Raw genomic sequence first — 14,836 nt, forward strand, 5'->3', positions numbered from 1 at the left:
TAGGGAAAGCCCCAGGAATCTGCATTTTCCCCAGGAGCCTTACGTGAACGTAATTAAGTGAATCATATATTTACTTGATTATGTGTATTGAGAAATGCTATACATACACGTCAACAGGTGTTTCCCCCCATTAGTAATACTTTCCAAAGAACATACCTACAAAACAAAATTCGATTGTTGGTAAATGGGAATAGAAATTTATTTTAAAATTTCCCATGGATTCAAAGTTTCTCATTAGTCTATTTCCAGACATGCCTGAATGGTCTAAGAGAGACATGTCGGGTGAGCACAGAAAAACATCTTTTCTCTGTTAGAACAGGAGGATTGGGTTCTGGCTGCCCCAGTTTTTCTCTTCCTCTGGCATTTATATGTGTTTTATTTAGGTCAGTAAGTCCAAGGATTCAAACACTTGTCAAGTTCCAGCGGTAAGCTTGAATATTTGGGGCAACTTTTAAAAGTCAAAGCATAGTTTAGAAGAATTTTAAAACTCACATCAGCTGTGGTAGCTTGCGCAGAACCTGCCCAACTTTCTAGCATGGAAGCAGCAGACTCACAGATCTGTATCCCTAACCGAGGAGCTCTGGGAAGTGGATTGCGGGGAAGAGGGGACAGCTTTCTTTAAAGTGTGACCTATTCTCCATTGGATGACCCTTTATGCATGAATATACACAGGCAACACAAACTGGACTTGATGGTCACTTGAAAACAAAAAAAGACGTGAAGATCAAGTGAGGTTTTTTTTTTTTAAATAGGTAATCATGTTAAATGTGATACAGCACTGCTTACATTAAATGCTTTGCTTTTTCTAGAGCAGGCTTAGGTGCAAAACAAAATCGAGAGGAAGATCTAGAAATTTCAAATGTGCCCCTCATCTCCACATATATTAATTTGTTCAAGGCCGGTATCTTCAGCCTGGAGGCTGAAAAAGCTGCTATAAACAACAATGTACTAGTTTCTATTAGGAGAAACAATTTATCAACTCCTTAAGGCAAATGCAAGGCATTTGAGGGACGGTAAGTGTATATGTATTTTGTTAGGTAACTGCCAAACTATTTGTACTCCACCAAAGACAAAGGAAAGTTTCTGTCCCCGACAGCCCTTGCCAGCTTTTGGTGTTCTCAGTGTTCTAGATTTTGGGCATTCTAATAGGCGACAGTGTCTGATTGTTTTAATTGATGGCTTCTGGGAGAGGAAGAGTGGCTGGGCCCTATGACATGAACTTTCCTTGCATGTCCTCACTTGTCATCTTACCCTGTCGCTCTGGATGGCCAGGAAAACTCTATGTAACCAGGCTGGCCTTGAACTCACAGACGTCTGCTTGCTTCTGTTTCCTGAGTACTGAGATTAAAGGCACCAGCTACCGTGGCCACCGGATAATGTCTTTTGAACAGCAAAATGTCAAATTTTAATAAGTCTAGCTCATTCAGCTTTGATTTTGAGTATATTTGGAAGTTGCTTTGAAATTTTTGTTGAAATTATAGAGTTGATACATTCAGAACACAGGGCTGAATGTATAGGCCATTTAAAACATGAACGTGCTACAAACTTTGAATAATGAAAACTAAGTATTTCTTAAATATTTTTCTTTTTTGTATTTTTTCTTTTTGTATTTTTCTTTTCATTCCCAGCATGATAATCATGAAGAGAAGTGACTGGCTGTACATGTGAAATGAGCATGGACATGCCTACAATGATTTAAAACAGATGACATATTTTCCTATAATGATTATTATTTTTATCACAATTGACATATAGTAGTATATTTATTGAAGATTAAAAATATAGTGTTGTGGAATCCATAGGTAGAAAAATGAAACTAGAACCATATCTCTCACCTGCACAAAAAATTAACTGCAAAAGAACCAAAGACTTTAATATAAGACCTGAAACTCTAAAACCGTTAGAGAAAAATGTAAGGGAAATCCTCTTAGATCTAGATAAAGGTAAGAACTTTCAACAGTACTCAAGTTGCTTGCGGAAATAAGGCTAATAATTGACAAATGGGACCTCATGTTAAATAGTGATGAAATAGCCTACAGAATAAGAGTCTTTGTTAGCTATACATTTGACTGTGGATTAATATCTATAATATATAAAGAACTCAGTAAATTAAGCAGGGAAACAACCTAGTCAATGAAATGGACAAAGCTCAAAAGATGAAATACAAATGGCCAACAGCCGGGCGGTGGTGGCGCACGCCTTTAATCCCAGCACTCGGGAGGCAGAGGCAGGCGGATCTCTGTGAGTTTGAGGCCAGCCTGGTCTGCAGGAGCTAGTTCCAGGACAGGAACCAAAAGCCACGGAGAAACCCTGTCTTGAAAAATCCAAAAAATCCCCCCCCCCCAAAAAAAACAAAAACAAAACAAAACAAATGGCCAACAAACATAAAAATATTAAATATCACCAACTGCCAGAGAAATAAAAATTATAACCATATTGGCATTTCTTCTTACCCTAGTCAGCATGGCAACTCTTAAGAAAACAAACAAAAGCAAAATGCTTACTGGCAAGAAATGGACAAAAGGGAACCATTATACACTGTTGGTAGAAATTCAAATTAGTCCAGTCACTACAGAAGTCAACATGGAGGTTTCTCAGGAAACCAAAAGTAGATATGACCCAGCTACAACATTCCTAGGTAGTTACTTGAAGGACTCCAAGTTGATATATCACAGAGATATTTGCATGCCAATATTTATAGGAGCACTATTATTCACAGTATCTATTATGGAATCAAAGAAGGTATCCAACAACAGAAATGTACAGAAAATGGATTTTGTAGTTTTAGCTTTCATTAGTAGTTCCTAATTTTAAAATAGATACATGAAATCATATATATATATATATATATATATATACACACACACACACACTCACACTCACACACATGCCACAGAAGTGGAAATGAAACTGTCTAGGGGAACAAAAGGGACAATGGGAAGAGAGAGGGGTAAGAAAGAGGGTAGAAGGAGGGTGTGGGGGCAAATAATACTCAATGTACAATATATGCTTTATGAAAACTTTAAAAACTATATTGAACTAACACTGGCAGAAGTATTTTTGTGTGAATATTTTTGCATGAATTGTTGAAGTATATAAAACCAATAAAGAGAGGAAATGAAGCCGGGCGATGGTGGCGCACGCCTTTAATCCCAGCACTCGGGAGGCAGAGGCAGGCGGATCTCTGTGAGTTCGAGACCAGCCTGGTCTACAGAGCTAGTTCCAGGACAGGCTCCAAAGCCACAGAGAAACCCTGTCTCGGGAAAAGAGAGAGAGAGAGAGAGAGAGAGAGAGAGAGAGAGAGAGAGAGAGAGAGAGAGAGAATAAGTAGACAGAGCTGGAAATTTGAGTCTCTGTTGGAGCTTACTATTTATATATGATTTCTATTTTTAAAGACCAATAGTAAGTTTTACTTAGCTAGGCATTCTTTTCATAGTGAAAAGCAGACAGTCTGTGTAAGGGGTCTCACTTCAGTCCAACACCCATAGTACCAACGTTGATGAATATCAGTTTCAAGCTCAAGATTTAGCTGTGAACTGTCCATGTCTATCTGGTCTCCCTATTTAGGATCTGTGCTGAAGAACTAGTAACAGTTGGACAGAAAGTGAGAACCACAGAGAATCCATGCATCCACCTAGAAAGGGCTAGACCGGGTTTCAAATGAGTAAATACCAGCCAGCATTCAGGAGGCAGAGGCAGGCAAATCTCTGCGAATTCAAGACCAGCTTGGTCTACATAGTGAATTTTAGGATAGCCAGAGCTACATATGAGATCCTATCTCCACAAAAACAAAGCAAAACAAAATGCAAATGAGTAAACACAAAACACAGCATGTCTTTGAGAAGATTATGCTCCATAAGGAAAACACAAAACAGTGAATATTTTGGAATGTGATTTGTAGGAATGGCAAATAATCAGAATTCTTCCCCCATTTTTTTGCATATTTGGGGGAAGAATATACAAATATATACCCTCTGCCCTCAGTGTCACAGTTTGTCCCCACTGCCACCCATTGTTTAAACCCTTATCAATTCATAATTATCATAACAACCTTATAACTATTCTCACATTTTCTCTTGTTAAATTTTAATGTCAGCATGTTCCTAGACTTTTTATCGCCTAGAGTACTGTATGTCATCTCATCACATTAATGTAAAATCCAAACTATAAAGCTGGAATGAGTATTATTTCCACATCTCTAGACAGTGTCCCAGCACTCTGGAGGTGAAGGCAGGAGGACGAATACTTCAAAGTCAACCTTGGCACAGAGAGAGTTTGAACCAACCTGAGCTGAATGAAACTTTATCTCAATAGAAAAAATAAAAATCCCTTATTTGGGGCTGAGTATGTAGCCTGTTGGTAGAGTGTTAGCCTCACATACGTGAAACCTTGTGTTTTATTGCAACACTGTACAAACCATGTGCGTCAGTGCACATCTGTAATTCTAGCACTCAGGAGAGAGAGGAGGATAACAAGTGCAAGGTCATCTTTGGACACAAATTCCATTTCAGCCTGGCTGTGTGGCGCCTTACCTCTCAGAGAAAACACATAGAGAGCCCAAGGCAAAATGAGATTCTTGGAAGTATCAAGGGAATAAGAAGAGGAGCCAGGTTACAGTGATGTCTGTCACCTATCTGTCTGTCTATCTGTCTATCTATCTATCTATCTATCTATCTATCTATCGATCGATCGATCTATCCATCTACCTATGTAGAGATAGAAATAGATGATTGAGATAATTAGATAGATAGATCGATAGATGATAGATAGATAATAGAAAGATAGATAATAGATGAGAGATAGATGATAGATGATAGATAGATAGATAGATAGATAGATAGATAGATAGATAGATCAAAATCAAAAGAGAAGTGTCATACTACCTGCAAGCAGGTATTAATGGCAGTTTGATGGCTGGACAGATGACTCAGTGGTTAAGAGCACTGATTGCTTTCCCAGAGTACCACATGGTGGCTTACAACAGTCTGTAATTCCAGTTCCAGAGGATCTGATGCCATCTTCTGGCCTCCAGAGACACTCATGGTACATAGACATATATTCAGTCAAACAATCATACACTTAAAACAAAAAATTTAAAAAAAATTAATAGCAGTTTTGCTCAAAAATCTACTGAAAATACTGAAGAAAAAGTGTCAACTAAGAATTCTATATCCCAGCATGAAGGGGGCAGAGGCAGGTTCATCTCTGTAAGTGTAAGGCTAGCCTGGTCTACAAGAGCTAGTTCCAGGACAGCCAGGACTATAACACAGAGAAACCCTGTCTAAAAACAAAATGAAAAACAACAATAAAAAAAGAATTCTATATCCAGCAAGCTATCCTTTAGAAATGACGGAGAATAAAGACACTTTGATAATAAATAAAAAGTCAAGGAGTTTGTTGTTAGTAGGCTTGCCATAAAGAGCAGTACAGGAAGTAAGGGAAGATGGAATTTTTAAAAGCCCGCTAGAGTTGAAACCATATAAAGAAACAACAACTTTAGTACAATCAGTCAACTACATAAACACAAATTCCGGCATGATTCGGTTTTTATTTATAATTTCTCTCTTTTATTTTCTACATGAGCTTATAATATATAAAAATAACTTGCAAGAAGACACAAGGAATTAAACTAATAGTATAGTTTATGGATGTTACTAAGACTAATTTAAGTGAATTGAACTAATTATTCAATTATTAATATTAATAATTGAATTAAATTATTTTAATTTCTATGTGATCCCTAAGAAAACATCTTTTAAAAATATATAAGAGAAAAATGAGAAGAAGCTAAAATGGTGTCATGCAAAGAGTCAGTTAAACACAGAAGTTGGAAGTAAGGAATTAGCTTTGGAGCCTGTCTTGGAACTAGTTCTTGTAGATTAGGATGGCCTGGAACTCACAGAGATCAGCCTGCCTCTGCCCACAGAGTGCTGGGATTAAAGGCATGCACCATCACCACCTGGTGGGAGAGTGGTTTACAAGAGCTTGCAGAAGCATTCCCTAATTGAAGGGATGGTGTCTGGGAACGAAATTCACTGGCGTGTCTCAAGCAGTGCATGATCGGGATGGGGCTTCTCTTGAGAAGATGGACTCATGCAGACATGCTGACTATGCTTACAAAGTGTTGTTAGCTGCTAAGTCAGGCAGCCACCAACAGATTACTCCAGATAGTTGCCAACTTGCATTCACAGAATAGTTTACAGAAAGTGACAATGACATCAGAACATCTCCAATGCAAACAAGACGCTATTGAGAAGGATGCTGATCAGCCAAGCTACCAGAGTCGTCGAATCAACCTTTGGAACAGAATATCATCTAAGAACATAAAAGCAATTCTTCAATACTAAGGAGGAAATATCTTACATCATAATGCTGTGAGTTTGATTTTGCATTTTTACTTCTAAAGTTAAGTTAGAATAATTTGTACTAGTTTATGACTGAAAAGAAGCTCATTGATTAAATGTTGGAAATACTTCTTAAAACACACTAACTTTTTTAAAAGAGATATTTAAATTTTATGATAATAACATGAGAGGTAATACCTAATCTTTTCTTTTCCAATAATTCAGAGATGTTATTTTTAATTTATCATAGCAAATTCTTCAGTGAAAACGAGAAAATAATATCAGATCTTAGCAGATTCAGCTTCTTGCACTGGGTTGATAGGATTTCTCTGTTGTCTGTGTTCTTGATTAAATGCCATTTTAACATGGCTACTCACTAGCAAGTTCACTTGTATTCTGGACTTTATTTTCAAATACAATGTCACATGAATTATTGTAAGTGATTATGGCATAAGGTTGTGTCATGGTAAAAAATATAATGCTAGTAGGCATTTATTTATATGTTCATTAGACTGTTTTTTTTTGCCCAAATTTTAATAATTATTCATCTACTGTTAAGCCTGTATATTTCTACTTTGCTTGAACTTTTAAAAAGGAAGTATGATATGGTATAAGAAATGCATACATCAAGAAGTACATGGCAGAAATATTTTCTTATTAGTAATTACTATAAAAGTAGATTGAGGGCAGAGTTTGACCAAACATGGACAATCCAACATAGTCAAATGATCAAGCTACATGCTGTCTAGAAGAGACTATTTTAGATGAAAAGACACAAATAGACAGAAGCGAAAGATGTGGATTGGAGAGTTGACTCAGTGTGTAAAGAATTTTCCAAGCAAGCATGAGAATCCAAGTTTTTATCCCCAGAACTATGTAAAGCTAGAGGTGGTAGCATTTGCCTATAATCCCAGCATCTTTACAGGAAGATGGACAATGGAGACAGAATCCCTGGGAAATCAGAGGCCAAGCAGCCTGATGTACCCAGTAGAAAAGAAAGCCAAACTAAACCAAGGGCACCTTTCTCAAAGATGGAAGATGAGAACCAGTAGCATTTGGGAGTGTCCTCTGATCTTTGGAGGTATGCCGTGATATACATGCACATGAATTCATGGATACTTACACACACAAAAACACATAGATTGTACACAAACACATAAAGATAAATTAGTAACAATAAAAGATGAAAAATATTTTTGCTTATAATCAAAAGAGAGATGGGTAACGGTACTAATATTAGACAGAATTGAGTAAAAAACCGCCTACAGGAGACAAACCCTAAGATTATATCACCAAGAGGAGTCATCCACCAAGAGATAACACTTATGCACATAAATAGCAAAGAAGGCCTTAAAGTAAATGAAAAGAACATTTACAGAACTGAAGCAAAACAGACTACAATAATCATGGAAGACTTTGTTTTGCCACATTTGATAATGAATAGAAAAACAGCAGAGAGGGGAAAGACAACTTGGAACACTACTGTATGTCAACTAGGCCAAACCAATGTAAACAGAGCACTGTACCAACAGGAAGTAGAACACACACTCTCAGCAAAGGGATGATGACACTTCTCCAAGATAGACCCTCCAAGTAGTTGGAGATAGATAGTTAGAGATAGAGAGACAGATAGATAGTTGCCCCGTCCAAAGTCTCAATGTATTTCAGAAGATTGAAGTCATTTGAAATATCCTCTCTGGCAAAGATGGAATGAAGATAGACTCCAGTAATCCAAGAAAAACTGGAAAAGACATCAACCTGTGAAAATCAACACAGTCTTAAACTACCACCGAGTCAAAAAGGAAATCACCAAAGAGAGATTTTGTTAGAGATTAATGAAAGTAAAACTTGCAACACATGAAAGCTTATATAGTAAAAATATTGCTCAGTGACACCTTAATTCCAATTAACATCCACATTAAGAAAGAAGATCAGGGGCTGGTGAAATAACTCAGGGTATGAAGACACTCACCAACAGGCTGGACCACCTGAGCTCAATCCTGAGCACAAACAAGGTAGAAAGAAATAACCAGACACCCTCAAGTTGTCTCTGATCATAAACACAAATGTGATGAAAAAGACAAGAAAAGCAAGCAAGCAAAGCAGGGTTGGGGAGCCAGCTCCTCCAGAGAATGCTTCCTTCCAAGCATGGAGACCTGAATTTGGTCTCCAGAACCCAGGTAAACAAGTAAATGGGGCTTGGTGGTGGGCTCTTGTAATTCCATTGGTAGAGAATCTGAGGTAGGTGGGATAAAGTAAGACCCTGCATATTTCAAAGAACTAGAAAGAGAAAAACAAATTACCAGGGGAAAGAGATTAACACAGATTAGAGGGGAGATAAACACGAATTAGAGGGGAGATAAGTAAAAGAAACAATAAAAGAATTTTAAGACTCAATAAAATAAAAAAATCTGGATTAGTTATAACTACATTAATACAGACATCAATAACAGAGGAAACTGACTTGAAGGGAGGAGGTAGGATGATATACAGGAGTTTATAGTTCCTGCTTAATTTTTTTCTAAATCTAAAATTGTTCTAAGATAATTTAACTGACTTAAATTGTTTATGATTAAAGAGGAAATAAAACTGCAATTAAAAACTGTAAGGGAAAGTGCACAGTGAGCTTGTGTAAGATCCTGGGGTCAATCCTCAGCATGTCCCATGCCCACCCCATGCGCACCTCCAAAGTCAAACCAAATTAGTCCCAATACTGTAAATTAGGCTAATGTGGAAGAGACATATAAACAGTTACCAGATGGAGTTAAAAAGGTGCTAAAAGTTCCCTAGCCTTAAATATTATTAGAAAACAATAAAGGCTTAAAAATACATAACTAAGCACTCAATCAGGAACTGAGAAAAATAAAATAATCTTTAAAATATCAAGAAAATATTAACAAAGGTAAGCCAAAAGATATTTTTATAAAGCTAAGTATAAAATGTCACACCCAAGATTAGTTCTGTGATATACCAATCAAGAAAAGAGAGCCGGGCGGTGGTGGTGCACGCCTTTAATCCCAGCACTTGGGAGGCAGAGACAGGTGGATCTCTGTGAGTTCAAGACCAGCCTGGTCTACAAGAGCTAGTTCCAGGATAGGCTCCAAAACCACAGAGAAACCCTGTCTCAAAAACCAAAAAAACAAAAAAAAAAAAAAAAAAAGAAAAGAAAAAAGAAAAGAAAAGAAAAGAAAAGAGAGAAAATATAAACAAAATGAGCACTAGAAAGGGTTACAGAAATGGTGTAAAAAATGTGTAGGCTATTATCTTATTTGCCTATACATCTGAAAAAAATTGATCAGAAGAGTTGCTTTAAATATAATTAGTTTCAAAAGCCTGCACAGGTTCAAGCCAGACAGAATCCCAGCACTGAAAAGAGGAAGTGGACGCCACCTCCCACCCCTAACCAAGAAGCTACTGTAATTGATATTCAAGGCAAAGGAAAAATCAGTTTTCTACAGTGGGGTCTCACTGGGTTTGTTAACTACACTTCAGGCATGCCTGGTGCCCAGGAATGGCTGGCCAACACAAAACAAACTCAATAATATTTTTGTAGACTTTTTTTTGTATCATTTTGCTTTGTTTAGATTTTTTGTTTGTTTTAATGGTCTTTTGCTTGTTTATTTTGATTTCTATTTGTGTGTGTGTGTGTTTCTTGGGTCTTTGTTTTTGTTTGCTTGAGAGAGAGAGGAGGAGGAGGGAAGGAAGAACACAACTTTGGGTGAGTAGAGAAGGGGGAGTATGGGAAAGGATGGGAGAGGGCAAACCATGATCAAAATATATTGTACAAAAAATTTTCCATTAAAGATTACTTTTCAAAAAAATTGTCTTCAAACAAAACCTACACTGTGTGAAGAAACAGCACTAAATTTGCAAAGATATAAAACAATAGAAGTCGTTGGAAAAGGTTGTACAGAGAGACTTACAAGCAGGAACGCCAAGGTCGATGCTTTGGATCTATTCCCTAAACATTTCGAGGAACAGACCACGTGCATGAAACTGTCATCAGAATATGGAGCATTTTGGCGTTTTTTTTTTTTCTCACTTACTTTCTGAAAGTAAACTTTAGTATCGAAACTCATCACTGATAGCTTCCATAAAATGAAAATATAGATGAATTTGCCTTATGAATATGAATGCGAAAATTCTCAGTAAATCACAAACATGTGCTTTCCAGTATGTATTTTCTTAATGTAAACTAGAGACAGGATAATCAATTTGGACACACATTTTTCCTTCCCTCTTTGGATGTAACTTTCGAAAGCTGTTTGCAGGGAGCATATGAACAGCTGCTTTGTTTATAGATCTGCTTGCTCCGCCTGGATAGGGCTCCTTGGCTTACAACCACATTGTTTCCCTTCTTTTCTGTTAGTTTGAGCTGTGAACCGAATTGTGAAGCCAAAGTGAGAGAAGAGAGGCGTCTAAGCATGTGGATCGGAGAGAAAAAGGAAATGTGTAGGCTTGGTTTGGTTTGATCAACTAATTTTATTATTTGAATCTGAGAAATAACAGAATACAGTTGCTAATTATAAATCAGCTCGGTCACAGAAACACAGCGGCAACCTGATTTCTGCTAAGTCTTTTAAAATAGCAGCTCACTGCCTCATCGGAAATGCTAAAATCAGATAGTTGTCGCTAATGTTACCAAAGACACTGAATATTATTTAACATTTATATTTTTTATTAAGTGCACCCTTAATAAGTCAGGATATATATATATATATATATATATATATATATATATATATATATATATATATATATTTAATGATAAAGCGTTTCCTTCAAACCAACAGCCAATCTCATTCTTCATATTAACCACTAGGGAAATTCTCCTGAGATCAGAAATATAACAGGCAACTGCTTTCTTCTCTGTTATCGAGCCCTGATCCAGAAATTCTAGCTGGTATGGTGAGAAAACAAGGAGGAAGCATGTCACGTGTTCTTTTTGATGTAGAAATCACATATAAATTGGATAATTTAGAAAGAAATAGATCGATAAAATGACTAGATAAAAATTATGAAATCGAGATGTTAGCTGTAGTTAAAACACACTAGAAAGAATATCCTCTCAGGGATAATTCCCTTACTGTGCACATAAGAAGGAGGCAAAGCTAACAGGCTTGGAATATATTCTACTATTTATATCTACGATGTATAATGTAAAGGACTCCGTATGTTTACTGAAACCTCAATGCATAGAAAGACAGGATGGTCACAGACATGAAGGTTTTTTACTACACGGACAATCATTTCCCTTAAGTTAGTGCACACATTTTCTAAAACTCCAACCAGATGGTTTTCCCAGGGGGAATTTAACAGATTTGTTTTGAACCATCCTGGTAGCCATAATCACAAATGTTTAAGAGAAATAATTGGACATTGCTCTACAATCCTCAGCTTCTGAGCATCATTTTAGGCAAAATGAGTTGGCATACGGTTCCACATCCCCCAGAGGCAGACTAGTGTGCTAGGTGTATACTTACACCTTTGGAACTGTCTTCCTAGGGGACCAGAGAGATGGCAGTGGATGAGTGAGAAGGGACACAGTTTCCAGGAACGACTTGATTATTCTGTGACTTGGATGAAGTCATTTTCTCTTTTCCCCATCCTACTGCAGCTTGGGTAAAACATCCCAAACATAGTTTGACCGCTGTAAAAGGGCAGGGCAGCGATGATAAAAAGCCAGGGGAAATGAACTGGTGAGAGGTTTTAAGCCTTGTCTGACTATGCCACTGAACGAGTACCCCTGAAAGTATACAAGCATTTCCCTCTAACAGACACTCCTATCGAATGTCTGAAAACATGACAATACTGACAATAGTTCTTGATATTTAGTCTATAATTATCCTTAAGAAAATAATATTATGTAGTCTTCGGCATTAATTATGGTGATGAAGATAAAAGGGATTGTTGGTAACAAAGTAAGATGTGATTCCTGTGTATAGAAATCCTTAAAAGGCTAATAATTGATATCATAAAATATTCATATCATGTATTTCTTACGAGACTAAAAGTTAGTTAATTTCCTATTTGAATGGACACATTTGATCATGCTGGGATTGATTTTTTGAAATATCAGCAAGAAGTATGACTACATATTCTCTTAACTTACTTTCAACTTAGCAAGCTAACTTAGGCCAAATGTTTCTTAGTTTTATGGTATAAAAAATCACTTTTTGAGAAGACTTACATATCAGATATAAACCTACAAAATTCATTTCAATTAAAGACATAAAAAATTCTAGCTTAAAGGTTAGAAGAAAAGAGAAAAGAGGCACAGTGTTTTAAGTTTTCCTTGGATCCTGGCTTTTTTAAAGGCCAGATTTCTAACTCAGACGATGATGGCAGAGACATTACTGACTCATGTCAGGGGCTGGTACAGGAGTGACACAGATCTTGCCGAACTTAAGGCGTCCCAACCCCCTTGCTATGCTAACAGTGAATAGGAATTAGGAAGATTTGATTACCTCGTTTCCAGGTTAGATGCTTCCCTTCACAGACTACTTTCCTTTAAAGCTGTCGGCCGGTACACATACTGAAGCCATTTGTTTGCCCCTGCTCTACTGTTGAGCAGTGCTGCCTGAACTGTCCTGAGCTCTCCCTTGTGTTGAACTGGGGACTTCCACTGAAAAATCCCCTGCCTTGAAGACTTCCTTATTTGTAACGATCAACAGCCAATCAGGGCAAGATATTGAAATGAAGCAAAAACTACCAGAAAATGTTCTGAAACCACCCGTGACTATAACTCTGACTTCCTTTTGAAGCAATGATATTTCACCTGAATAGTTAAGGCATTAAAAACATTTAGAAATTGTAAACATGGAATTTTTTGGAAGAAGCATTTTTTTCATGAAGAGAATTTTAAAGGTGAGCTTACTTGGAAAATGGCATTTTAGTCATTGAGTCACATTTGACCCCCAAATCATTGTATTTATAAATAACAAAACCCAAATTTTCTTTGCTTTCTGACTTTCAGAGGCCACTTGGCTGAAGCCTGGGGGGAAAAAATAAGGCATAGCTTAAGATTCTAGAGTGTGACCATAGATACTGGCAGGAAAGGTAGAAGCCAAGAAGTCTCTTTAGACAGAATTTCCAGTTTGAGACGTAGGTCACTGTCTACATAGATGATCCCATGTTCTAACTCATGGGGCGGGAAGCGCTTCTCTCAGGCCATGGGGAACTAACCTGTGATTTACATGCACACGGAAGGCAGTGATATTTGGACATTTTTCTTTGTCATAAAACTTTAGACATGGAATTTAGACACCTTCTGTCCCATTTCTCTTTTGCCACAGAGGAGGAAATGGGAGAAGGAGCCCTCGGAGTCACTAAGTTAGGAGCAACAGCTGCCCTGTGTCATCTGAATCTAAGTGTGACTTCATACTCAGGGCACCGTGCTCTTCTGTAACAAGGCCAGAAGCCAGGACGAGACTGGATGCAGTGGGCAGTCACCCTGCTGAGTTAAGAAGTCCGTGGAGGCATCCCCCAGAATTCCAGGTAATAGAAATGGAAATGTACAGTTTCTGATTCGTGGCCTGGTTTCGTTGTCACCTTAAAGCACTACCATCTCTTAAATTACATTTTAAACATATCGGAGGTACTGCTGCATCTTGTGGAATTATTCTCTAAAACTACTTTTTTTTTCAAGTTTCTAAAGTGCTGAATAAGCACGTAATTAAAACTGTTCTTTTTACTCGTAAATACGCAGTGAGGCATTTCTTCCAGTGCTGCATACTTAGAACAATCTCACTGATGAAATAGCGGACATTAAACATGCTTTTGTGCAACGGAAAACAAAAATTTAGCAATGTTAAGTACAACCAAGAGAAATACCGAATGCTTAAGGTATCATTGGTGTGGGGGAGTTTACTCCTTAAGAATTTACAGTTACGAAGCAAGCTTTTAAAAGTACATTTCTTTGGGGAAAGAGGTGCTCCCATATCGACTGGGAAATACCCCCGTTTTTGTCCCTCCCATCCTGTCCTGCTTCCCTCTGTTACTTACTTTGGGCACTGAGTTTGGCTGAAATCCAAAGTACTGAAAACTGGCTTTTTCTGGAATATTGGCCTCAACCAGGTGGGACACGGAGGGAGGCTTCCGAGACCATTATAGAAGCTAAGTTAGAGATGCTTTCTGAAGAAGTTATGTGCAAGTGTGTGAAATTAAAAGCCCAAGATACCATCGGCAAGGTAACTGAATATTTTACCTTGTTGTCTTTATTGACTCCTTTGTCTATTCCTGCCCCCTATTCTACCTTTTCATCCTCTCAGAGAAATTCCAGTAGGAAAAGAAGAAACAGACAGTCATGGGTGGTAGGGAAAATGGATGTCAAGCTAGCTAGGGAACTAACTTTGTTACAATTCTTCAAAATATTTTTTTTTTATTCTTTGGAAGTTCCATACATGTACGTCCTTGTAAGAAGCCATCAGCCTGTTTTATGCCCCGAGTCCTGCTAAAAGCTTTCTCCCTCCTAAGAAGTCCGTCTCCTACCT

The 14,836-nt window shown here is 37.5% G+C and overlaps 1 protein-coding gene across 2 annotated transcripts in view; it reads right to left on the reverse strand.

Annotated features, from left to right (window-relative positions):
- Tank (TRAF family member associated NFKB activator) overlaps positions 1-12,920 on the reverse strand; it is a 78,169-nt gene extending 65,249 nt beyond the window's left edge. Inside the window, exon 1 of one of the 2 annotated variants that reach the window (XR_009056015.1) lies at positions 12,812-12,920. The gene's annotated coding sequence lies outside the window, so the exon portion shown is untranslated. The remainder of the gene's footprint in view (positions 1-12,811) is intronic. The other variant, XM_057755801.1, reaches the window with a different exon arrangement.
- Between the last annotated feature and the right edge of the window lie 1,916 nt (positions 12,921-14,836).

The sequence above is a fragment of the Chionomys nivalis genome, chromosome 22 (assembly GCF_950005125.1).
Source record: "Chionomys nivalis chromosome 22, mChiNiv1.1, whole genome shotgun sequence".
In the NCBI taxonomy this organism is placed as follows: Eukaryota; Metazoa; Chordata; class Mammalia; order Rodentia; family Cricetidae; genus Chionomys; species Chionomys nivalis.